This window comes from Pongo abelii, chromosome 9, assembly GCF_028885655.2.
Source record: "Pongo abelii isolate AG06213 chromosome 9, NHGRI_mPonAbe1-v2.0_pri, whole genome shotgun sequence".
NCBI classification, from domain to species: domain Eukaryota; kingdom Metazoa; phylum Chordata; class Mammalia; order Primates; family Hominidae; genus Pongo; species Pongo abelii.
The window spans coordinates 126,427,495-126,453,225 of NC_071994.2; the positions used below are offsets into that span (position 1 = coordinate 126,427,495).

At 42.4% G+C, this 25,731-nt stretch overlaps 1 long non-coding RNA gene across 2 annotated transcripts in view; it reads left to right on the forward strand.

The window, feature by feature from the left end:
* Window positions 1–22,466, forward strand: part of LOC129048809 (uncharacterized) — a 31,306-nt gene extending 8,840 nt beyond the window's left edge. The window contains exons 3-5 of one of the 2 annotated variants that reach the window (XR_008511473.2): window positions 6,499–6,731; window positions 6,944–7,126; window positions 21,880–22,466. This is a non-coding gene — a long non-coding RNA (uncharacterized LOC129048809). The remainder of the gene's footprint in view (window positions 1–6,498; window positions 6,732–6,943; window positions 7,127–21,879) is intronic. The other variant, XR_008511474.2, reaches the window with a different exon arrangement.
* The last annotated feature ends 3,265 nt before the right edge of the window (window positions 22,467–25,731 follow it).

The following is a 25,731-nucleotide window of genomic DNA, read 5'->3' on the forward strand; positions in this document are numbered from 1 at the left end:
GTGCCATGCAGCAATAGGTCCTCAGTAATGATGACTTCAAAGGCAATCATGATGCTTTTCCATTGCATTCTTCTTTCCTATGGCTCCTTCTTCCCATATCGGGAAGATTGTTTCTGATTGCAACATAGGCCGTCAAGCTCCTAGACATCTTTAATCTGTTGTGGGCTTCTCACACTGTGTTCCATAGAAGAGCTATGCAATTTAGGGGAATTCTGCCAGTGGCTTGACATCCGCAGCGTGGGCCTCATTTGGGTTTGGTTCATCATCCAGCGTTCATGAACATTTCCATCTCAGCTCCTTACCCTCCTCTTTCCCAACTCTATGCCTCAGCAAGATGAACTTCGCTCTGTTTCAAGTCCATGCCCCAGGCTTTCCCACTTTTCTGCTTTTGCTCAAATTCTTTGCTCCATTGCTCCATCTGGAATGCCCTTCTGTCTCCTTCTTTGCCAAATTTCTAAATATTACTTATCCTTACAGTCTTCTGTAAGGTCCTTTTTCTTCATGAAGCCTTTCCTAATCTGTTTTGCTGGAAATGGTTATAGGACATTCTTTATTTCCTTTTAGTGGAACATTCCTTATTTCTCCTTGTAAACATATGCTTTCTGAAGGTTAAATTCATGTCCAGTTCATATTTGTACTTCCAGTCTGTAATACATGTCTGTATATGTAATAGCCACATGTTCATTTACTCAATGAATAAATCAATCAGTAAATGAGTGTAGAAATCTTGAGGGAGTTCTGAATTGTGTGTGGTGTTAAAGATGTGCCAGGAGAATTATACTTGTTTATTTATTAAGCACATACTGGGTTTAAGATCCTCTGCCAATATTTATTACACAATTTTTTTGTCTTAGAATTTATGGTCTCTAATAAACAACTATGAATAACAAAGAAAACAGCACACATCAAGAGAAATACATTAAACCAAATTTTAAAAAATGCATTTTATGTGATGATGAAGGGAAGGGTAATTGTGAAAGAGATTGCAATTAGGAAAAAGAGTTCCAAGGTCTGACAAAGGGTAGTGCCATGGACTGAATGTCTATGTCTCCCCCAAATTTACCTTGTGAAATCCTAAACCCCAATGTGATGGTATTAAGAGGTGGGACCTTTGGGAGGTGAGAAGGTCATGAGGATGGAGCCCCTATGAATGGGATTAGTGCCCTTATAAAAGATACCCCAGAGAACTCTTTAGCCTTCTTTCCACCTTGTGAGGAGACAAGGAGAAGACAGCAGTGAACAACCTGGAAGAGGGCCCTGACCATACTGGCACCCTGATCTCGAACTTCCAGCCTCCAGAACTGTGAGAAATAAATTTCTGTTGTTCTTAAACCACCCAGTTTGTGGTACTTTGCTATAGCGGCCCAAACAGACTAAGACAAGGAGGGAAGATGAAATGACTGAGAGAAAAATGGTGTTTGAACATGGATTAAGAAGCTACCAGATGACACTATACAAAACATACATTTGTTTTCTAAGACCCTCTATGTTTAGTAGGACATCTACACAACCTATGAACATCTACTGAGAAAGCACCTTGAACTAGAGGTTGGGGTTACAAAGGTCAAAATGGCCTACTTCCCGCCCTTGCATTCTGCAGAAGTTTGTTTCAGAATGCTCTGGGAGGAGACAGGAAGAACTCTTAGTGTGTAGGGAGGTCTCACAGAGGTGATGACCCTCAACCAAGGCCTGAGGAAGCAGTGTGGTGTGAAGTTTCAGAGTATAGACTCTAGAGTCAGACAGGAGGCTGATATGGTTTGGATTTGTGTTCCCACTCAAATCTCATGTTGAATTGTAATTCCCAATGTTGAAAGAGGGGCCTGGTGGAAGGTCATTGGATCACGGGGGCAGATTTCCCCCTTCCTGTTCTCGAGATAGTGAGTTCTCATGAAATCTGGTTGTTTAAAAGCGTGTAGCACCTCCCTGGTCTCTTTCTTCCTCCTGCTCCAGCCATGTAAGACATGCCTCCTTCCTCTTCACCTTCCGCCATGATTGAAAGTTTCCTGAGGCCTCCCCAGCCATGATTCCTGCGCAGCCTGCAGAACTGTGAGCCAATTAAACTTCTTTTCTTTATAAATTACCCAGTCTCAGGTAGTTCTTTATAGCAATGCTAGAACAGACTAATACAGAGGCAGACTGCTTGGATTCGATCTAATCCTGCCATTAACAAGTCCTATGGTTTGCATGTTTGTTTCCTCCTAAACTCATGTTGAAACTTAATCCCAATGTAGCAGTATTGAGAGGTGGGGCCTTCAAAAGTTGATTGGGTCGTGAGGGTTCTGCCCACATGAGTAGAGTAATCCATTCATGGATTAATGGGTGAATGGGTTGTCATGGGAGTGGGACTGGTGGCTTTATAAAAGGAGAAAGAGAGACCTGAGCTAGTACACTCAGCCCCCTCACCACATAATGTCCAGCACTACCTGGAGACACTGCAGGGTCCCCATCAGCAAGAGGGCCCTCACTAGATGTGGCCCCTTGACCTTGGCCTTCTCAGCCTGCATAACAGTAAGAAATAAGTTTCTTTATATATTACCCAGTTTCATGTATTCTGTTATAAGCAACAGAAAATGAACTAAGACAACTATTAACATAATTCTGACATGTAACCAAGCCTCAGTCTCTTTCTCTGCAAAACGTGATAGTTATATTACCTATACACAGAGTTATGAAGATTAAATGAGAAAATCCCCAGCCTCTAGGTAGGACTGCCTCATCCCACCCAAGACTGACTCTTCTTTCAAGATTCAAGTGAATTGGGAGGCCAAGGCGGGCAGATTACAAGGTCAGGAGATCGAGACCATCCTGGCTAACATGGTGAAACTCTGTCTCTACTAAAAATACAAAAAATTAGTCGGGCATGGTGGCATGCGCCTGTAATTCCAGCTACTCAGGAGGCTGAGGCAGGAGAATCGCTTGAACCCAGGACGGGGAGGTTGCAGTGAGCCGAGATTGCACCACTGCACTCCAGCCAGGGCGACAAAGCAAGACTCCATCTCAAAAAAAAAAAGGATTCAAGTGAAAGTGCCTCTTGATTCACTCAGAAGTTGATTCTGTTCATTTTTTGTTTCACCAAAAGTGATGGAAGGATGGGCTGGTTAAGCAGATAACTTTTCTCTAAAGAGTATTAAAGTTGAGCTAAAGGATTTTTTAAAGGTTGTGGATCCAGACCCCCGAATTAGCACTTACATAAAATGATAGCTTATAGAAATATAAGACAGCCCAAGGCTGGCAACGAATAGGCTTATTTTCTAGCATATTATTGGATGAGGAAGAGGAGACAGAGGACTCTTTATCCAGCTGCGGGGACTCTAAATTTGGCAGGTTAGTTCTGTGTGAGGAGGATGAGGGGCTCCTGAGAGAGTTTGTACCTTGTGCCATTGATTATTGGAGAGTAGATCTTTCTTTTGCTGGTATGTTTTTCACTGGCATCCTATTGCAATGGAAGTATCTGACTTTATTATAGCACATATGAGCAGTGCCTTTAAAACTAGGGATAATGCACCTATGTTTCTAATTTCTGTCTTCAGCAAAAATTGCTTTCATATAAACTTTATGGTACCAATTATATAAATTGTGCCTATATAAATAGTAGGGTTAAAAGCAGTTAGAGATTTGGAGATTATTAAAGTTATATTTTTGGGGGTGGAGTTGTATTTTCATTTAGTCATAGTCTCCTGTTACAAATGAATATTTTGTATTTCATTGCTAAGATAAAATAATAGAAACAAAACAGCACGATTGGAGAGAGAAATGAACAGAAGGGATCGATTGAGTGAGGAGGAATGTGGGAAAGAGGGCAGCAAGTGGACAAAGATTGGAAGGGAGAAGTGGGTAGAGAAAGGAGGTAAATACAGAAGAAGGATATATGGTTTGATAGAAGAAATAAGACCTAGTGTTGATAGATTAGTGGGGTGACTATAGTTGACAATAATCTATTGTACATTTCAGAATAGTTAGAAGAGAATAATTCAAAGGTTTCCAGCATAGAGAAAAGACACATATTTAAGGTGATGAATATTTCAAGTATGTTAATTCTATCTTTACAAATTACATGAATGTATTTAATTATCATATGTACCATGAAACTATTACATCTATTATGCATCAATTTAAAAAAAGACAGGCTGGATGTGGTGGCTCACACCTGTAATCCCAACATTTTGGGCGGCTGAGGTGGGCAGATCACTTGAGCCCAGGAATTCAAGACCAGCCTGGGCAACACAGCGAGCCCCCCATCTCTATGTTAAACAACAATAACAACATACAAATAAAAATTAAAAAGTACAGAAGGAAAAACAATGTTTGGTAATTAGAGTTGAGCCTAGGGGTGGCTGTGATATCTGAACAATGTTAAGCAGGGCCAAACAAACAAAATCTCTGTTCAAAAGTTTCCCTCATCCATTTGGAAAACCATTCTGGGAGGGCATTTGAACCTTTACTTAGTTCAGGCACTCTTTATAACTATAGATCCCTTTGCATATATAATGTGTACCAGACAATGTCGCCTGGGTGTTTTCTCTAATTTTTTTTGCAGTAAATAAATCTCCCTGGGTAGATGGCGGTATTGTGCAGACAAGGTCCAAGGCCCTACCTTCATCTCGCACTCCCTCAACAGTGCTTCCAACTCTTTGCACCACTCCGCACACACACCCAGAAGGTGTGTGTCTCCTGGGCAAACACAGGAGACGACACTTCTGATAAAGGCTCCTGTGTGGATGGTGGTGGCTGGAGGTGGAGGTGGTCGGGGACTCTGCCTGCTGTAACACCCCACATGCTGGTGCAGAGGGACATTCAGTGGATAGTTTTGCCGTGGCTTGACCTTCCGATTTCTTGCCAAATGATGGCCCCATCTTCTTCAAACGTGAAGAACACTTTCTCTTGGAAGGCTCCTAGATGTCGATAGAGATGAGTAAAAATTCTGTTAAGCTGTAATTAGCTTACTTTTGATCAACCTGCATGTTCCTATTGAATTTTTATTTGCCAATCTCTCTTAAGCCTGCATGCTCCTAGAAGGCTTACAGGGCCCTACCTTTTGTGCCTCTTAGTATGTCAGTTTCTGGTATGGTTGTCCTTACAAAGAAGAAACATGATCAGAACTCCCTCCTCTTCTCTCCTCTACCTCTAAATGTTCTGGCTGGCGCTCATCCATTCCTTTTTCCCCATCTCAGGAGGTGGGCTCTTTTCTTGTTGAACGGGAATGCCTCCACCTCTGCTCTGGGGCAGTTCCTTCTGTTCCCCAGGGACATTGTTCCATCCATTGTCTCCAACTCTCTTTCCACCTGTCCTTCCCCACTGGATCCTTCTCTTGGCAAGTGCATGTGCGCATTTGCTTGTTTCTCTTATTTAAAAGAAATCCGCCCTTCCTTGACCCAAACCTCCTTTCTCTTCTGTTCATATCAAAGCTCTTAGAAAAAGGAAGCCATGCTCAAAGTTAATTGTTTCATTATCTGTTCTTGTAACAAAAGATCTTATTCATCCTTATTTTAACTTATTTATTTCAAAGCAAACATGGTCCTATTCATTTTTTTTTTTTTTTTTTTTTTTTTTTGCTTATAAAAGTAGTACATTCTCATTTAAAAGTTTAGACAACACACAAAGAAAATCAAAAGTAGTAGCAATCGATAGCCCCAGAATTCAGAGAGTACCGCCATAGCACTGTGGGCACTGCTCTAATAACCCTGTTCTTCCATCTTCCTTTGTGGCAAACTTTAGGTATCGACCTCAACTCACATGTGTCGCAGTTACAGGCATATCCAGAAGACCCTTTCATGCTCTTAAAGTTAGTAAAGACCTCCAGGAGCTTTAGTTTGTGCATGTTACATCTATTGAAATTTATCATATTCAATGTTAAAAGAAAGTTTGAGATATTTTATGTACTAATTCATTAAGAATAACAATAATACATTTGTTACAGGCTACCATAAGTAATATTTTAATGACAAAATACTAAATATGCTTTTCAGAACAAAAAATATTTGGTGAGAGGAATGGCATGTTTTACATTTTTACAAATTTTTAAACGTCTAACTAATAGACAGCTGGACTTTAATGCCTTCTGCATTCAAATTGTTATGGTATGTTGTTAAATATAAGAAAAAATGTGATCTCACAGACACGTGCTTAAAAAAGGAGGAGTGTTTTAATAATTTTAATAACATTTTAGAGTAATTGTTGATATTCTGATTTGGTATAACATCAAAACTCAAGAAGTAGTAGTTTCATATCTATGAATTTTTGTACTTTCTCTGCACTTGTGAGAGAATGAAAATAAAAAAGGAAAAAAAGTATTATTATGAAAATAGTTGTGACCTTATAGGCCCCCAGATAGGGCCTTGAGATCCCCCAGGAATCCCCATAGCACACTTTGAGCGCCAGTGGTCCAGGCCACTGATACCATTTCCTTTATCAGTGACTTAGGAAGGACATATGACTGAGTTCAGATGAAGGAGACATAATGGGATTTTTCAACCTACTTGAAAATGTTTCCTCAAACAGAAAAAGGGCCCCATAGGAAGACAGAGCATGCTGCTTCTGCTCGTCAGTGTCATGTTTTCGTGTGCATCTTGGCTTTGAAAGGGAGGCTACCTGAGGATGGCTGAGCAGATGACATTGAGCCACAGGGCTGACCGCCTCGAGTTACCTTGACTCAGGACTTAAAGTTCTGTGAAATTAACTTTACTTAAGGGAAGAAGGAAGAAAGGAACAAGGGAAGGAAGAAAGGAGAAAAGGTAGGACCTTTTGGTAGATATCCTTCTAGACTTTTTTCTAAATGTTTATATATATAGGTCGATATTCATTCATCTCTGTGTGCCAAGCACTTATCTCAGTGTAATGCCTGGCACAACTCAGTGATTAATAGACATTCTTCAAAGGAATGAATAATTGAATATGTGGCGTTTATTGACTGACAACGATTTCCTCTTATTCTTTTCTTTGTCAGGATGAAGAAAAGCAGATCACTCTAAGAATGACAGGTTTCCTGGGTGCTGTGAAGCATACCTAAACAGCTGCAAAGAAGGATCTTTTCTCTATTTCAAGACATGAACACTGCCCCGTCCCCACTCCTGGTATTTTGTACCCTAAACAAAATTGGGTATTTGCCTGATATAACCTGAAAAATGTGGTGCGTTATACTTTACATAGTGATTTATAGTTTACAGGCTGCTTTTACGATGGTCTCATTTAGTTTTCCGAAATCAAGCTGTGATATAGTGCTATTATTCCCCTTTTTAAAAAGAGGAAATGGGGGACATGTGAGGGTAATTGAGTAGTTCAACGTCACACAACTAGTCAGCAGTAGAACCAGGACTAGAATTGCAAGCCCAGTGTTCTTGAGGGTTGAGCCCCAGGAAACTCTGTCCAGGGCTTTGCCATCATGGGGATTTGCCCGACCGCCCTTAGGCAGAGGAGGGATGGAGTGCAGAGACAACTGGCCTTCATCCTTTGTCCCAAGCCCTGCCCTCTGGGAAGTCCAGGACCAGAGAGCCGCAAGAGTGACATTGTGATCCACCTCAGTTGAATGGCAGTAAAATGATCAAGCCCTTGTTCTGAATGACTTTACCTGGAGGTGACGTCTTCCGCTAGACTGACTGTGACATTAAAAATGGATGAGGCCAGGGACGTTTTCCACCCAGAACTCAACAGAAACTGGCAAGTGTCAAATTTGAAATTTTGCACTGCAGCTCACAGGCATCTACTGACCTAAGACATGAAGGCTCCAACCTGGAAACAATCCAGGACTAAATGTTGACAACTAACTCAGGGAGAGAGAGGGAGAATATAAAATGCCAGGGCATGGCAGCAGCAAAGGGCTTTGGGTCTTTACCTGCAGTTGTGGGCAAGTAGAAAATAATCCATGCAGGATTCAAGACCTGCCTTCTCATCCTGACCCTGTGCAATGATTGGAATGTGCCCCCTTCAAAATTCAGGTGTTGCAAATGTGATAGCATCAGAAGATGGGGCCCGTAAGAGGTGATTAGGCCATAAAGGCTTCTCTCTCATTAATGGGATTAAGGCCCTTGTAAAGAGGCTTCACTGCAGTTTTAGGTTAGCTTGCCCTTCTGCCTCCAGCCATGTGAAGATGGCATGGAAGATGCCCACCAGACCATCTAGCTGGTGCCTAGATCTGGGAGTTCCCAGCCTCTGGAACTGTAAGAAATAAATTTCTGTTCTTTATAAGTTATCCAGGCTCAGGTATCTGTTGTAGCAGCACAAATGAACTAAGACACCCGCCACTATGTTGTGTGACTCTGAGCAGATGGTTTCCCCTCTCCAGAACTAAGTTTTTCTTTAACTTTTAAAAAGAAATTAAGGGCTGGGAGCAGTGGCTCATGCCTCTAATCCCAGGACTTTGGGAGGCTGAGGCGGGTGGATCACCTGATGTCAAGAGCTCGAGACCAGCCTGGCCAACATAGTGAAACCCTGTCTCTACTAAAAGCACAAAAATTAGCCAGGTGTGGTGGCAGGTGCCTGTAATCCCAGCTACTTGGGAGGCTGAGGCAGGAGAATTGCTTGAACCCAGGAGGTGGATGTTGCAGTGAGCTGAAATCGTGCCACTGCACTCCAGCCTGGACAACAGAGCAAGACTCCGTCTCAAAAAAAACAAAAACAAAACAGAACAAAAAAAAAAGAGATGAGAACTAGATGGTCTCACAAAGAAGATGACATCTGAAAGCACAAGGAGCAGCTACATAAACTTAAGTCCATTAAAAAAAGTAGGATGGGCATGGTGGCTCATGCCTGTGCTCTCAGCACTTTGGGGAGCCAAAGTCAGAGGGTTGCTTGAGCCTAGGAGTTCAAGACCAGCCTGGGCAACATACCAAGACTTCATCTCTATAAAAAATTTTTTAAATTAGCCAGGCATGGTAGTGCATGTCTGTAGTCACAGCTACTTGGGAGGCTGAGGTGGGAGGATTGCTTGAGCCCGGAAGCTTGAGGCTGCAGTGAGCTGTGATTGAGCCACTGCACTCCAGCCTGGGTGACAGAGTGAGACCTTGTCTCAAAAAACCAGTAAGAATAATAAAGAAGAAAAATTTTTACTCATGTAGCAAAATAAATTGTGGGATACACACACACACACACCTGCATATCTATATATACTCAAAAAGTTTACAGTCTCACAGATGAAATATGTAGATGTTGAAAAAAGTAATCCATACTTGCTACCTTTGTTCTTACCTAAGCCCTGGGTCACTTGTTCATCTCCCCCACTTACCTTTCAGTAAGAGGCCTACTGCCTCTTCTATACACATAACTGTTTTTGAATGAATGAATGTGAGTGAGAAGTGTGCACAGGTCTTATCTCTTCTGAGAGAGTCTAATGCAATGGAAAGAAGTTTGGCACCCAACACACCTGGTGTATTCCCAGCTTCATCTTTAATCATCTGTGAGGTTTGGGGCAGGATCACCGTTATTCCATCTGTAAAAGGGGATTATGGAGAGGAATCAAGATAATTTGCGTGAGTTCCCTAGAGTAGCCCTGAGCTCTGGCGGTTGCTCAATGCGTGGTAGCTGCTCTCTGTCACATGCGTGAGGCTGCATGAGGTTACACCATATCGGAGCTGCAGGATAGCACATAAAAATGCAATTATTTCATGTTGGGGTAACCAGGGCAGGATTTCTGGGGGAGGAGTATTTAGATGGGGCCCAGAAAGAGGGCCCCCAAGTGTGGTAGGTAGAGATGGGAAAGGGAACAGCAATCCAAGTGAGGGAGAGCCAGGATGAGGAGGCAGAAAAGCGGAAGGAATGGCAAGGCTGTAGAAGGTAGGGTGGTTTATTTGCAGGAAGATGCAGCTGGAGAGACAAATTGGGGCCAGGCTTTAGAGGGTATGAGTGGCAGGCAGAGCATTTGGATTTTATCCTATGAAAAACGAGCAGCCATTGGAGGTTTTGAGCAGATGAGTGCCAGGTTTTGTGTATGTTTTTGGTTTTGGTTTTTTGAGTTGGAGTCTGTCGTCCAGGCTGGAGTGCAGCAGCGTGATCTCAGCTCACTGCAACCTCCGCCTCCCGGGTTCAAGTGATTGTCATGCTTTGACCTCCCAAGTAGCTGTGACTACAGGTGTGAGCCACGACACACCTGCTAATTTTTGTCTTTTTAGTAGAAGCGGGGTTTTGCCATGTTGCCCAGGCTGGTCTTGAACTCCTGAACTCAAGCAATCCACCCACTTCAGCCTCCTAAAGTGCTGGGAGGATTATAAGCGTGAGCCACCGTGCCCAGGTGAGTGACAGGATTAAGAAACTATATTTCTTTGGGGCAAGTTGTGGAAAAAGTCACGGCAAAAGCAACTCAGTGCAAAGATAGGTACACATTTCAGAGACGGACTTTGAAGCAGACTTTACTGAGCTCATTCTAAACAGACGCTATGGTGCAAGCAGCTCATGCGTTTTGGAATGCGAAGCCTCTGATAAAGGTCTTGGGAGAAAGATTGGAGTCATCTTGGGTAAGGGTGGGGGTAGGACAAGATAATGTAGGATAGGTTTTTGAGAGGAGGGAAACTCGTGTAGGGATTTATGGCTCCCACTACAGTGGCATTTAAGTGGATTAGTCATGTAAGATCTTGAATGTGGACCTACGGCTGGAGTCTTCAGGGACCCAGGGTGAGAAGGCAACTTTATTTTAGCCGAAAAGCAGCAAGTTCTTCAGTTCTGAGTAACATTGATGTCAAATAACAACCCCTTAGCACTGACAAAGAAAGATGAAAAAGAAAAGGAAAATGAAAGAATTAAAAAAGAGGGATGAAAGGAAGAAAAAAGAGGAATGTACTGGAGAGAGAAAATAGGAAAGGAAAAAGTGAGGCAGGTCATAGCCAGGGATGCGTTCTGCTCACGGTTGCCTGCCATGCACTGTGCCGCCCAAGGCGCCTGCCCTGCCTCCATCAGTCACTTCAGCTGGCCGAGAGGAGGTCCAGGATGCCAGAAGACTATAGTCAATTTCTTCTTTCTGACTATAAACAATTCAAATGGAAAAATGTTGGATGAGACCCCAATGGCTCAGTCTGGATGGAGGAGATTTACTCATCAATCTTTGAGTTTTTTCACTTCTGGGGATTGTCACCCATGTCAGATCCATCTGGACATCTCAGCTTTTTATTTTTTTTCCAAATGTCTTGCCAGGAAGAATATTTAACACATTTAAATGTAAGAAACTAGGACATAGAGAGAAAAAACTGGGTGTTAGCATCAGTTTTTCCCTTTTTCATAAAGTCTAAGTGTTATTATAAGATCATTAGATCCATTGAATAATTGAATTTGTTTAACTATTACTTCACAAGGGCTTGGTAGACACCAGACACTGTACAAGCTACAGTTGGGTTTCTTTTTTTTTTTTTTTGAGACAGGGTCTGGCTCTGTTGCCCAGGCTGGAGTGCAGTGGCATGATCTTGGGTCACTGTAACCTCTTCCTCCTGGGTTCAAGCCATTCTCCCACCTCAGCCTCCTGAGTAGCTGGGACGACAGGTGTGGACCACCACACCCAGCTAAGTTTTGTATTTTTTTTTTTCATAGAAACAGGGTTTTGCCATGTTGCCCAGGCTGGTCTTGAACTCATGAGCTCAAGTGATCCATCCACCTTGACCTCCCAAAGTGTTGGGATGACAGGCGTGAGCTACTGCACCCAGCATGGACTTCTAATAGGACCCCCTATGTCATAAAGATGAGATCACACAATGGACAAAAGAACAACAGAGACGATATTGCAAGGCATTCCCCTAGTTATGTGTCTGGTAAAAAAACAAAACTCATTCTCGTGAGTTCTTCCTTACATCTCTCTGCTACTCTGCCTTTTCCTGTTTTCTGCCTGTACCACTGATATCTTCTGTGCTTAAAAGTGCTGCTTGACAGTAACTTCAAGGCTAAATAATCCCATTTCTTTGGCAGTCAAACTTGAATCAGGATTTTTTGTTACTCTACTTTCCATCTGCTATAGGCTGAATGTTTTCATTCACTCAAAACTCATATGTTGAAATTCTAATCCCCAATGTGATGGTATTAGGAGATGGGACCTATGGGTAGTAATTAGGTCATATTAGGTCTAATGAGGTGGAGTCCTTAGGATGGGATTAGCGCCTTTAAAAGAAGAGACACCAGTCCCTCTGCCTTGTGAAGATATAAAGAGAAGACAGCTGTCTACTAGCTAAGAAGAGTGACTTGATCAGACACCAAACCTGCCAGGGCCTTGATCCTGGACTTCCCAGCCTCCAGAACAGTGAGGAATACATTTCTATTGTTAAGCCCCCAAGTCTATGGTATCGTGTTATAACAGCTGAGCGAAGACACCATCTTTACAACTCTCTTATAAGGCTAGCTAGTTATCCAGTCCTTCCTAGGGGTCAGGCCTTTTACTTTCATTATCTGTAAGCCTCACAACAACCTCTTACAGGAAATTGAAACTCAGCCAGGTTTCATTACTTGCTTGGAACACATGGCTAGAAAGTAGCAGAGTCAGGCTTTGACCCTTCAGTCTGTCCAAATTCTGCAAAGTGGTCTCTTTCCCCAACACAATACGTCTCCCAACCCCCTAACTGTGAGTTATTTCCCACTCTGCTCTTGCCCTTGCCATGGAACCAGGGAATTTCAATTAGGAGACTGTGTCCCTTGGTTTTCTCTCTATTAATAAATGTTTGATTGATTCTAAATGAGCTGTCACTATGCCTTGGTGTGAGAGTTACAAGCAGCTCCACAAGCAGATTGTAAGGTGACAGCCACGTGACCCAAGCTGTTACTGTGACAGCAGCTGTGGAGGAAGAGTATTTAATTATGGAGATGGGAGGAAGGGGACCAATGGGTCTGAGGGAAAAACTTGGTTATTCCTGGCCTTATCAACTCTTCAGGATTAAGAAACCAGTCTTTGTTCTGTCTCTTCATATCCTTTTGATTTTTAAAATAAAATGTAAGTCAAAATTCCTTATTGTATTTAAAATCTGCACCAGTTTTGTTCTCTGGTTCTCTTGGGCAATACGAGTGATAAAGTGTGAACTATCACTTTTGAAACTCATGTCTGAGGAACTTGACTCAGATCTGCAAGCATAAAGGGTTTAAACAGTTCTGTTTTTTCTCTGAGCCCAGGAGTTCAAGGCTGCAGTGAGCCATGGTCACACCACTGCACTCCAGCCTGGTGACAGAGTGAAACCCTCCTTTCAAATATATGTATTTCATCAAATATATATATATAACATATATGTTATATATATAAAATATATGTACATATCATATATGTTATATATAACATATATGCATATATATAACATATATGCATATATAACATATATGCATATATATAACATATATGCATATATAACATATATGCATATATATAACATATATGCATATATAACATATATGCATATATATATAACATATATGCATATATATAACATATATGCATATATAACATATATGCATATATAACATATATGCATATATATAACATATATGTTATATATAGCATATATGCGTATATATGAGAAACATATATGTGTATATATAAAACATGTGTGTATATATATAAAATATATATATATAATACATAGATAAAAGGTGCCCCATCTGCAGGTGAGCACAGCTCTGTGCAAAGGGCGAGACTCTTGAGTGAAGCAGCAGGCTGGACTTCAGCTCCATTCAGCCCCTGGTTCGGGTGCCCCCATAACCACAAAGTCCATCCCCCATAACCACACACAGCAAACCTATCTAATGCTAGGCACATTTTAATGAGTTAGGATTTATTAACTGTTATTAGTATTACTTACTGTACGTCCACCAAGCCCTGAATAAATAGAGACATTAAAAGGAATTAAGGCTTTGTATCATTATCAATGAAGGGACATTGTTGCCTCGGTTTCTGAGAGGATCCCGGCCATGGATGCTAAGTTCCTTAAGTCTGGTCTAGTAATAAGAGCGAGGGCAGGAGAAAGTGGCACTGATACAAGTGGCTGAGGTCAGGGAACTATCACCCAGATGCCATATTTCCCAATGTTCAGGTCTGCTTGGAGAAGCAAACGTGGGCAGGAGAAAAAGTTTGAGGTCTTTTCTCAAACTTTGGGGACAGAAAGATCTGGGGACAGAAAAACTGAGTTCCATCCCCAATTCCTGCGATCATGGGCCAGGCCTTTCACTCCTGCAGTCTCCTCATTTTAAAAATGTGGGTTACAATCACTTTCCTATATATGTTAGATGGCTTTGAGGATCGCACAAGATAATTTCTGAAAAAGTACTGTGAATTCCGTGAGACGCAATATAGATGGAAATTGTCGTTTCTCTTCTCAACGTATTTGTTAGGTTTGCTGAAACAAGGAGGCAAGGTCTTGGACTGTGAGCATCCGAGGAGTAAGGATATAAGCTTTATCTTTTCTTTCAAATTGAACATGGATAGCCTTCGGTGAGATCTGGGCCTGGCAGCGTGCCAAGTGCTCTTGCGTGACTCCTGCTGGTCGTGGATGGAACCGTAGGGTACACGGGGACTGCTTCCCCCAGCCTTCAGCTGATACTTGACGATCTCTAAGTGTGCATTTTGGAGCGTTCCCTTCCCACCAGTCGTTGGAGACTACCTTTGCATTTCTTGTTCTGCCAAAAAGATTCACACTTGTTGAAACCTATGACTAATTTGTCATACCCAACATCCAGATTTGATGCGAATTTCCAAAATAACCTTCTGGCAAACTCACCTGAACTCTCGAAACTTTTTCACTGTTCTCCACCATAATCTGCCTATGTATTCATAAGGTCGAACCATCACCACAAATTTCTGTAGGAAAAATAACAATTCAGTTACAGAAAGTGAATTAATAGTCCATTTTCATAAAGTCGGGCTGCGTCCAGCACTGAGACGCTAAGAATCTATGACTTCAGCTTTTTCTCCTGAAGCACTCCTCTAAAATGCACGACTGGGCACAGTTCCACTGGGAAGCTAAATAAATCAGGAAAACACAGTGGCCTGTGAGATGCTGAGAATTTAGAATTCAAGATAGCTTCATTGATTTGTCCTTCTTTTTTTCTAATGGATGTTCTCTTTAGTTTCCATGAATTTGTGAAACACATATTTGTGGTTTAACCCATCAGTTTTTTCTGTACAGCAGGAAAAGTTTTGTTTTTTACTTAGAAGAAAACGAAAGTCTGGAGATGTTAAGCAATTTGCTTAAAGTCCCAAAGGACACATCTCAAATATGCTTATCAATAAAACGTGTGGGTCAGTGGGTGAGTTAGAAGTCAGCAGATGCTGAACTTTCTTTCACTGCTTTCCATCTGCCGGAACCAGTGAATGGGCTGATGACGCTGTCTAGTGTTAAGAAAAAACAAATGGGCAGGGCGCAGTGGACCACGCCTGTAATCCCAGCACTTCGGGAGGTTGAAGCAGGAGGATTGCTTGAGCCCAGGAGTTCAAGACCAGCCTGGGCAACATGGCAACATGGCAAGACTCTGTCTTTATAAAAAATAAAGACAGAGTGCGATGGGTGCGATGACTCATGCCTGTAATCCCAGCACATTGGGAGGCTGAGGCGGGCAGATCACTGAGGTCAGGAGTTCGAGACCAGCCTGACCAACATGAAGAAATCCCGTCTCTACTAAAAATACAAAATTAGCTGCACATGGTGGTGCATGCCTGTAATCCCAGCTACTTAGGAGGCTGAGGCAGGAGAATTGCTTGAACCCGGGAGGCAGAGGTTGCCGTGAGCCAAGATTGCGCCATTTTACTCCAGCCTGGGCAACAAGAATGAAACTCCGTCTCAAAAAATAAATAAACAAATAAATAAATAAATAAAATAAAAACAAAAATAAAAAAAATTAGCCAGGTGTGATGGTGCATCCCTGTCATCCCAGTTGTTCCAGAGGCTGAGGCCGGAGGATTGCTTGAGTCCAGGAGGTCGAAGCTACAGTGAGACGTGTTTGCACCGCTGTGTTCCACCTTGGGCTACAGAGTGAGATCCTGTCTTAAACAGGCAAACAAGAAAAGGCAACTTATTCTAAGACCCAGATCCGACATTCTCTCATGAGGTGGAATTAGCTCCTGGGATGTGCAAGTATGATTAGAGATGTTGATTTAAACTTCAGTTTTGCAATAGAAGAAATATTAACCATCTTTCTTAGTTCCAAAAGAAACTCTCATAAAATAGAAGAGTTGCAATTGGAATCCTCATGTAGAATATTCAGGTGTGTACGGGAAAATGATGATGAAATTGCTCTTTTTCACAAGAGTCTCGATATGGAAAGCAGTGAAGTAGGAACAAGAGTTAAGTCAGACTGAAACTGGGAGAAACCCTTGAAACAAGTGGTTTGATCCACTTGGTGGCCTGTAACTCCTGCCACCTGAAAAGATCTGCATTTCTGCTTTCCTTTTCTTTTTTTTTTGAGATGGAGTTTCGCTCTTGTTGCCCAGGCTGGAGTGCAATGGTGCGATCTCGGCTCACTGAAACCTCCATATCCTGGGTTCAAGTGATTCTCCTGCCTCAGCTTCCCAAGTAGCTGAGATTACAGGCACTCACCACCACACCGGCTAATTTTTTGTATTTTTAGTAGAGATGGGGTTTCGCCGTGTTGGGCAGGTTGGTCTCGAACTCCTGACCTCAGGTGATCTGCCCGCCTTGGCCTCCCGAAGTGCTGGGATTACAGGCATGAGCCACTGCGCCCAGCCAGGATCTGCATTTTACTTTACTCTTTTCATTTGAACTTCGTTGTATGGACAGCACGCAGTGCACTCAGTCAGCACCTGCCGCACCCAGAGCAAGCTTTAACATGAGCTAGAATGACTCAGAGAAGCCTCCCTGGTGAACCCCACATGGCTTCGGCCAATCCAACTTCACGTTCCCACAAAAGGCATTGTACTCACACAGGGCCTGAGCTTGGTCCACCACTGGAACTATCCTGTAAGAAAGATTGCTGGGCTTTGGGTATTTGGTAACTAACGTCTTTGCATTGGTTTCTTGACCAAATGAAGGCAATTTGGCCCCCTAGAGGACATCTGGCAATGTCTGGAGACTTTTTTGGTGTTACAATTAGGAGTGCTATTGGCACCTACTGATGTATCTAGTGAGTAGAGGCCATGGATGCTGCTAAACATCTTACCTTACAAAGAACAGCCCCCCTCAACAAGAATAATCTGGCCCAAAATGTCAGTATTGCCATGTTTGAGAAACTCTGCTCTGGACCAATTCAATTTTCTTTTTTTAAAACTTTGTAGAGACAAGATCTTGCTATGTTTCCCAGGCTGGTCTTGAACTCCTGGCCACAGACAATCCTCCTTCCTTGGCTTCCCACAGTGCTGGGATCACAGACATGAGCTACTGCATCTGGCCCAATTCTTTTCTAAAGCAAGCAAAGTATAGTAGGATTATAGTTAAGCTTGTCCCACACTGCCTTTAGCCTTATAAAAGAGGATCTGCCAAACTCTATTATGATAATACTGCTATATAACCACCAACCACAGAACCTAGGCAACATACAACAATAAACTTTTGCTCATGAGTCCAGAGTCAACTGGGCAGTTCTGCTAAACTGGGCCAGGCTTGGCTAACCCTGATGGAGCTCACTTAGGTCTCTGCAGTCATATGGTGGTTTGGCCTGGGAGCTGGCTGCTATAACATGACTTCACTCAGTGGTGGGTGGGCTGTTGGCTGACATGGCAAGGGTAACTGGATCACATGGTCTGTCATCACCCAACAGGCTCACCCAGGTTTTTCATATGTCTGTGGCAAAGTTCAAGAGAAAGAAAGTAGAAACATGAGAGGCCTCTGGAGGCCTGGGCTTGGAACTGGCATGTTATCACTTCCACTGTACTCTACTGGTCAAAGGAAGTTGCGAGATTCAAGGCCTGGAGGAACTGACTGTATCTTTTCACGAGAAGAGCTGCAAAGTCAATTGCAATGGGCAAGGATACAGGGAGGAGTGAAGAATTGTGGAAATGTTTGCAGAAAATCTACCACACCCTTCTTCTCCAATCCTAACTTACATTTATGCTTCAAAATTCACTTGACCACTAGTCCTCCAGGAAGCTTGGTCTAACCTCCTCTGTCCTCCTACTGACTGCCAGGCTGACGTCTCTCACAGCACTCCTCACATTGCCCCACAATCATGGGCACAACCATTGGCCTGCCCCCACTTGACTCCAAGCCATCCTGAGGGCAGGATGCATGAATGAGTGAATATATGTCCTTAATGTTTTGTAAATCTGGCTGTAGAGCATAAGGAGCTTGGGTTCTAGAGTGAGAATGCCTCCATTCAAATCCTACTTTTGCCTCTTACTAGGTCAAGCCAAGCAAGTGAATAAATAATTTCTCTCTTCCTCTGTACAATGGGGAGAATAATAGTCCATACTCCAGAGGCTTAGAGGAGTGATTGGCACATAGGAATCCTCAGTCATGGTAGCGTCTGTTATTATGAACGCCTCTTTCTCCATTTCAATTTGGCACCTGGTTTGTAGAGACCTGTGACTTCATTCACTAATTCATGCATTTAACAAGTATCTGTAGAGCCCTTACTCGCTAGACACAGCACTCCTTGCTTCTCCTCACACAGTAAGAGAACCGCACATGTCACCCGGCAATTGACTCCTCAGCGTTTGAATTCATTTTCATCTGTGGCTGGTTTTGCCTTCCATTCAGTCATTAGAAGAGATGAATGTTTCCTTCTGTAGAGGTGACACAGCCAGGGAGTCACCATGCTCCCAGGGAGAGGAGTCCTATGCATCCTTTCCTTCCAGGCCTGACTCATCAGGGAGACGTTGCCTGGGCTGTTGAATTCCTATAGATCACGGAGACAATGAGGAGAACTGTGTAGGAAGGAGATTTTAGCAAGCTCAAGAGCTGAATTCGGTGTGTTGCTGTAACATTTTGGGAACTGTTAAAATAAGACACATGTACGATTTCAGACAGATTTTTAAATGGCAGCATAAAATAGCTGCTTCTGCCGTAGACTGGTTTTTGTGGGTTTTATAACCAGAAAAAATTAGAAGATGGCTCATGAATAATACACTGACTCAGTTCTGGGAGTCGCAGTGCCCCTCACAGTGTGACTGTGTCTACTGCTTTTAATATCCTGCAAATTGACCGGGTGTCTCTCACTTAGCAGGTCTCAGCAGAAAGGGAATCTGGCAGGAGGATGGCATCACCAGCTTCTTCCAGGTTCCAAGTTACCAAGTCAGATGACTCTTGCTTGGCCTTGAAATTGTTCTCTTTCTTAGAGGTTTCAGGTTAGAATTGAATACTTCTGAAACATTTGCAGGAGATTCCAGGTGTCTGGTGTAAGCTGGATTGCACAAGTAGAAATATGGAAAAACTCAGCCTAAAGTGGATTTGCATTTTGATGGCCCATCTTAGGGAATTTACTGTAGTGTTATTGTTGCCAAATACCTGTGTCCATACTAATATTTTTTAGTCTCTAAAGTACTTTTGTATTACACAATCAGAAGAGTATAATTTAGCATTGATTATACTGGCTTTGAAAGTATATTTGAACATTTCCACGTGAGTTAGTTTTGCTTTCAAAATAAGGATTTAGATTTTTAAGTAAAAGGCCATGTGTTTATATCGTTTTCTCCACAATCCCTAGCACCAAGCTGGAAACATATCACTTGATTCCTACCTGTCAGTTGTCACAAACAGGGAGCTCACAAACTTGTTTAGTTTGGCTATTTTTTTTTTGTTTTATTTTGTATCAGTGCAAAGTGATAACAGGGAATATAATTAGATAGGTATTACCCTGGGTCATAATATAAGCAGCCTAACACGGGATGGTGCCTCTATATGTTTACGTGGCCTTCCCTAGGAATTTGGATTTCTGCCAGTGCTCAAAGCTCATTTGCTTGGAGTTTTCTTTCCATTACCCATTCCCTAAGTCCTGCCCTTACTTCAAGGTGCAATTCTAATTCCATCTTCCCTGTGAAATCTTCCTGACGTGGCTCTTATAAGAGTCTCCCCTCTCCTGAGCACATCCAGCATCTCCCCTCAGTGTGCTTTATTTGGCAGCTAATACCTACACTCAGTGTTTTTGTTCTGTAGGCATTTGTCCTCATGGCCAGTTAAGTTGTAGATCCTTTTCAAGCAGGCTCTGAGTTGATACGGCTTTGTAGCCTCCTGGCGACCTGTACAGAGTAGGTGTTAAATATGCATTTGTAGGCAAGTAAGATTGATCCTCCGAGAGGCAGTCATTTATCATGGGCACGTTCCTGAAAGGAATAGGCCAATCTTTTGGCCACATTGCTCTTGCCCAAATCTCCATTTACCGTTGATTACAGCCACAGATCTCTCTTTAGTCTTTATCCTCATATTCTTTATCATCATTAAAGATAGTGCAAGCCTCCAAACCTTGACTCTTTCCCTGTATCATCTCCAAAAGACTTTGTTTGTTTGTTTAGCGTCTGTCTGCATTTTTTCCTTAGCTAACTGTTTTCCTGAATTCGTTCAATTTCAGGAGACAGACTGCAGCAAGAACAGTATTAGACACATCTAGTAGTGTCATGTTTCTTAACAGATAATTATTCAGCACCTATTCTGTGCATTGCGCTGAGTAACACCAGTGGCAATTTATGACTCCTGTTCTAAGGAGCTTTCAGTCCAGTTGAAGAAATCTTACACACACATGCAAAATACATACATAAATCAAGACACTATGAACAGTACTTAAATGTCAGTAAGTGCTACAAATTCCAAGAAGGGAGATGTCTCTAAAGAGTGGGGGAAGATTTAAGGAGGAGACAGAGCTATTCTGGGCCTGGAGCATGAGTGGAATTTGTAGAGGTGAAATGGAGCAGGAAAGAGGCACCAGAGCAGGGGGACAATCTGGAGGGGGAAGACTTGAAGCCTCAAGGTCACAGGTAATCTGACACTTACTGTTATGTCCATGGACAATCTATAGAAATGTCTGGTGCACAACAGGTGATAAATAGTCGTTTGTTTGTTTTATAGAAACTGTCAAAAGTGGACAAAACACGGGGATAGGGCAGTCTACTGTGGCTTTAGAGGGAGTGATGGGACATGTGGTAGGAGTGGCAGGTTCCACTCACCTGCAACTGTGTGTGGATTAGTCCTAGCCTTGGAAGGATTAAATACCTAGATAAGGATTTGCGCTTCAAGCAATAGACTGGGATGCAGAGGGCAGCACTGATGATGTTCTTGCATATTTTGGAAGTTTCTAATTTGGAAAGTACACACGCTGAGGCACCGGAAGGAGTGGGTGGCAGGAGAGGACCAAGTCTCCACTCATTATACTCATGTGGTAAGGTTTTTGTCTTCAACAATTTAGGAAATACTTATGTAAAAGTAAGTCTTCTAAAATAAGAAAATCTCAAAATACTAAAATACTGAAATATAAATCCAAAAGGATCTAAATCAGGAATACAAAATTTAAAATACTGAAAATTCATGAGGACACTGCCTCCTCCTTCCCCACACTGTTCAGAGTCAGCAATTCTGAGCAATTTCTCTGCCCCGAACCATTCAACTATTTTGTATTCCAGAAACCCCATGTGATAGTGATTCTGCAATTTTGCCAAGTTGGAAATCAATTATGGGCAAAAGCACTGATTAACCGCTGAAGTTTTGTCTGGCTCATCAGCTCTTAAGTAAATAATGCATTTTCTATATGCAGCTGTTGTTCAGGGTGGGTGGGGAGGGGTGTTTGTGGAGGGACACGCTGGTGGTGCTCTGTTCTTGTTGTTCTCAGAGTTACACTTAATAATTGCCATCATTTTCCTGCACGGAATTGAATGGATAATAAGCCATTTTGGTGAAGGAAAGTGAAGTGGGTGGTGGTGAGAAAGAGGAAAGAGAGAAGCATTTCACCAATCGTATGCATTTTACTATTTTAAATTATTATCATCAATCCTAAACAATATCTCAAAACTATGTTTATAGATCATAGGAAAGCAACTACCTTACTTTATCTTTGTTTAAGAGATAATTAACCAACTGGCCCAAACAGCATGAAAGATCACCAGGCAAAAAATAGAAGAAATATATACCCTATCATCAAAAGGTGCGTTTAAGTTGAAGTCTCTGTTGAAAAACTGCTTATTAGCCTGAAGAATCTAGCAGGGTCATCAGAAGGCTTTTCACACCCAGTTGGTTCAGCTGTCTCAGATGACTGTACTACCAAGAAGCTCCTGTGATTCCCAGCTTGGTCCCCTTTGTAGAAGGCCATGTCTTCTTAACCTAGGAATAAATAAAACGGAACAGATGCCTATACCCCCTTGTGATATTTTTTTGTGACACTTAACATACTTTGAAAAGACCAGGGAAATGTTCCTGTCAAAGAATAACAGATATATCCACCTGAAGCACATCAGCGTCTTAACTCTTCAATATACTTTGTGTCACTCCAAGAGATTCTGAGACGACTCTGTACATTCAGATTTATTTTGGATGGACTTAAATGTGGATCGTTGTAAGCAAGACGTGAAAACAAGACTTGATATGACTTGATATCTTTCACTAAAGCCACAGTCTCAGCCAGTTGGATTTATTAAAGGTCATTGTGCATCCAGCCTGCGCTGAGTACTGAAGGCAAATAGTGCACAATTCCTCGTCTTAAGGAATCGTGGTGAGCCATGATTTAGACACACCGAAGTAAATACCGACTCGAGGCAGCACGTGTTCATTGCGGCACCGTGGCAATAAACGAGTGGTACAGTCAGTGTCATTGGGTTCTAAGTAGGAGGGTCTGTAGTGTCTCAGGCATAGCGAGGACATCAATTTGCCTGGAGTTGAGGCCTTTCCTAGAGGGGTAAAAGGGGATAATGTTGGTGAGGTGGTTTCCAGTTGAATTGTGGGGGACATTGATAACCAGTATAACTTTAGCTCTGCAGGTAACTAAAACCCCCAGGAAGATTTGAGCTGGGGCATCAAATTTCCCTCTGATTTAGGAAGATAAGCCTGGTAGCAGCATATTGGGCAAGTCAGAGTCAGGGGCAACAAAGCCATCAGAAGGGTTAGAATCATTTAGACGGCAGCTGGTGGACAATACACCAGGACAGGAGCAGAAAGAGACCCGTGAGAGGGACTGTGAAGAAAGCAGTGATTCTTCATGACAGGCTTCCTTCCCGCTGGATCATGGTTACCATAATTATTAGTATGTCCATCTTACTACTCTGATTAAATGACAAGTTTCTCGTAGGTAATGCCTTGTTTGCACAGAGGAGGCTCTGTTGGTTGAATTAAATTGTGTGTAACCTAATACGGTGAAATTAGATTTTTTTTCATGCTATTGCTAATGATGTAAATCTGTTTAATTGTTCTCCAAGACATACCAACTATATGAGTCTTTGTTGGATATTGAGATTATTTTATGCAAAAGGTGTATTTCCTGACAATGCATCACTTTGAATAGAAACTTCCCCTGCCCACACATAAACAAACACACACACAAAACCAAAAAAACACACACACAAAAACCCTCAGAATCAAAATGCTTCCTGTTTGATTAATAAAACAGAAAGGGAGCGCTTAAGGAAGCAAACACTTGCTTTTTGAGTCAGAAACCTGAAAGCTGTGAGGGGTGTTAATCAGTTTCTCGGCCATTTAAGCATTCATCACATTTGTTTTTCCACTTTTTTGATTCATCATTTTAAAAAGCCTCCAACTTGCGGATTTCTGATCTGTAAAAAAAAAAAAGTTTTAACAAACATCCCTAACACTCTTTTATGCGAATACCTCTTCTCCTCAGAGTGCAAAAATAGAAATCACTTGCTCTTCTAAATAATGTATAGTGTTCTCTTTGAGGCAGGACCTCTCGTTGCTACTTCAGCTGGGCTTTCTGAGTCCAGCCTCTTCCAAGAGCTACATGTTTCATGGGGCACGAAGGCAACATCATAGCCACCTCTGATACCAATTGTGGCTATAAAGCTTCCCTACACTGCTGCTTTTCCACTTTCATTTAAAAGCTGCTTATTTTTGGCTGGGCGTGATGGCTCACACCTGTAATCCCAGCACTTTGGGAGGCCGAAGTGGGCATATCACCGGAGGTTAAGAGTTCGAGACCAGCCTGACCAACACAGTGAAACCCCATCTCTACCAAAAATACAAAAATTAGCCAGGAGTGGTGGTGGGTGCCTGCAATCCTAGCTACTTGGGAGGCTGAGGTAGGAGAATCGTTTGAACCTGGGAGGCAGAGGTTGCAGTGAGCTGAGATCACGCCACTGCACTCCAGCCTGGGAGACAGAGCCAGACTCCATCTCAAACAACAACAACAATAACAACAAAAAAACTGCTTATTTTTATTCCTTTTTGTTCATTCCAGTTCATCTGCTTTTCATATGGGAAATAGAATGAATATTCAGCATGGACTTTGAAGCTGGATCAAATCCATTTCTAACACTTTACTAGCTGAATGACCTCAGTCAAACAACCTCCTGCAGCCTTCATTTTCTCAATTGAAAATGGGAATAATGATACCAAATTGCAGAAATTAGTGAAGATGAAATAAGAGGAGATAATGAATGTAAAGCATCCAGCGTATGGTAGTGTTAATAAACATTAGTTTCTTATTTGATGGATATTTGTTTCTGAGCATTCTGATGCTTAAGGGTAATATAGTCAATATACGGGCCAATCCCTCTGTACTGTGTTATTAATAAAGAGTGGTTCTGAAAGTGTGGTCCCTCAACCAGCAGCATCAGCGTCAGCGGGAACTTGTTGGCAATGCAAATTATCAGGCCCACCCTATTCCTGCTGAATGAAAAACTCCAGGGGAGGGGCCCAGCCAGTTGTGGTTTATCAACCCTTCAGAGGGTTCTCATGTGCACTGAAGTTTGAGAATCCGATTCTAGATAAAGGTTAGCACACTGTGTTTGTGGGTGTGATGGGGTGTTAATCTAAAGGAAATAAACCAGTGAGGTGCAATTGGAGAGTAATTACATTATTTAGATTTGGTCTTTGGTGTCTGGTTCTACTGTTTGTTCTCTTTCCTTGTCAAGCTAAGCCTTTGGGACCAGGGATGCAGAAGTAAATAGAGTTTGATTTCTGTGATCTGTTGAGATCTGAGGATTTGAAGTAGTCCTGAATCCCAGCCTCAAATAGCATAGCTCTGGTGTTTTTATTTATTTTATTTTTATTTTTATTTTTTTTGAGAGACGGAGTCTCGCTCTATCTCCCAGGCTGAAGTGCAGTGGCGCGATCTCAGCTCACTGCAAGCTCTGCCTCCCGGGTTCACACCATTCTCCTGTCTCAGCCTCCCGAGTAGCTGGGACTACAGGTGCATACTGCCACGCCCAGTTAATTTTTTTGTATTTTTAGTAGAAAAGGAGTTTCGCCATGTTAGCCAGAATGGTCTCGATCTCCTGACCTTGTGATTCACCCGCCTCAGCCTCCCAAAGTGCTGGGATTACAGGCGTGAGCCACTGTGCCTGGCCAGCTCTGCATTTTTATATAGGCTTTTTTGTCTTTGGGGGCCCCTCTGGCTTTGGGAGTGGGATGGGAGGGCTAAGATGACACCAGGACCGGATGGTATCCTCTATTCAGATGTTTTTCTTTTTTTTTTTCTTTGTTTCTTTTTTTTTTCTTTTGAGATGGAGTTTCGCTCTTGTTGCCCAGGCTGGAGTGCAATGGTGCAATCTCGGCTCACTGCAACCTCTGCCTCCCAGGTTCAAGCAATTCTCCTGCCTCAGCCTCCCGAGTAGCTGGGATTACAGGCATGTATCACCACGCTTGGCTAATTTTGTATTTTTATTAGAGACGGGGTTTCTCCATGTTGAGGCTGGTCTCAAACTCCTGACCTCAGGTGATCTGCCTGCCTCGGCCTCCCAAAGTGCTG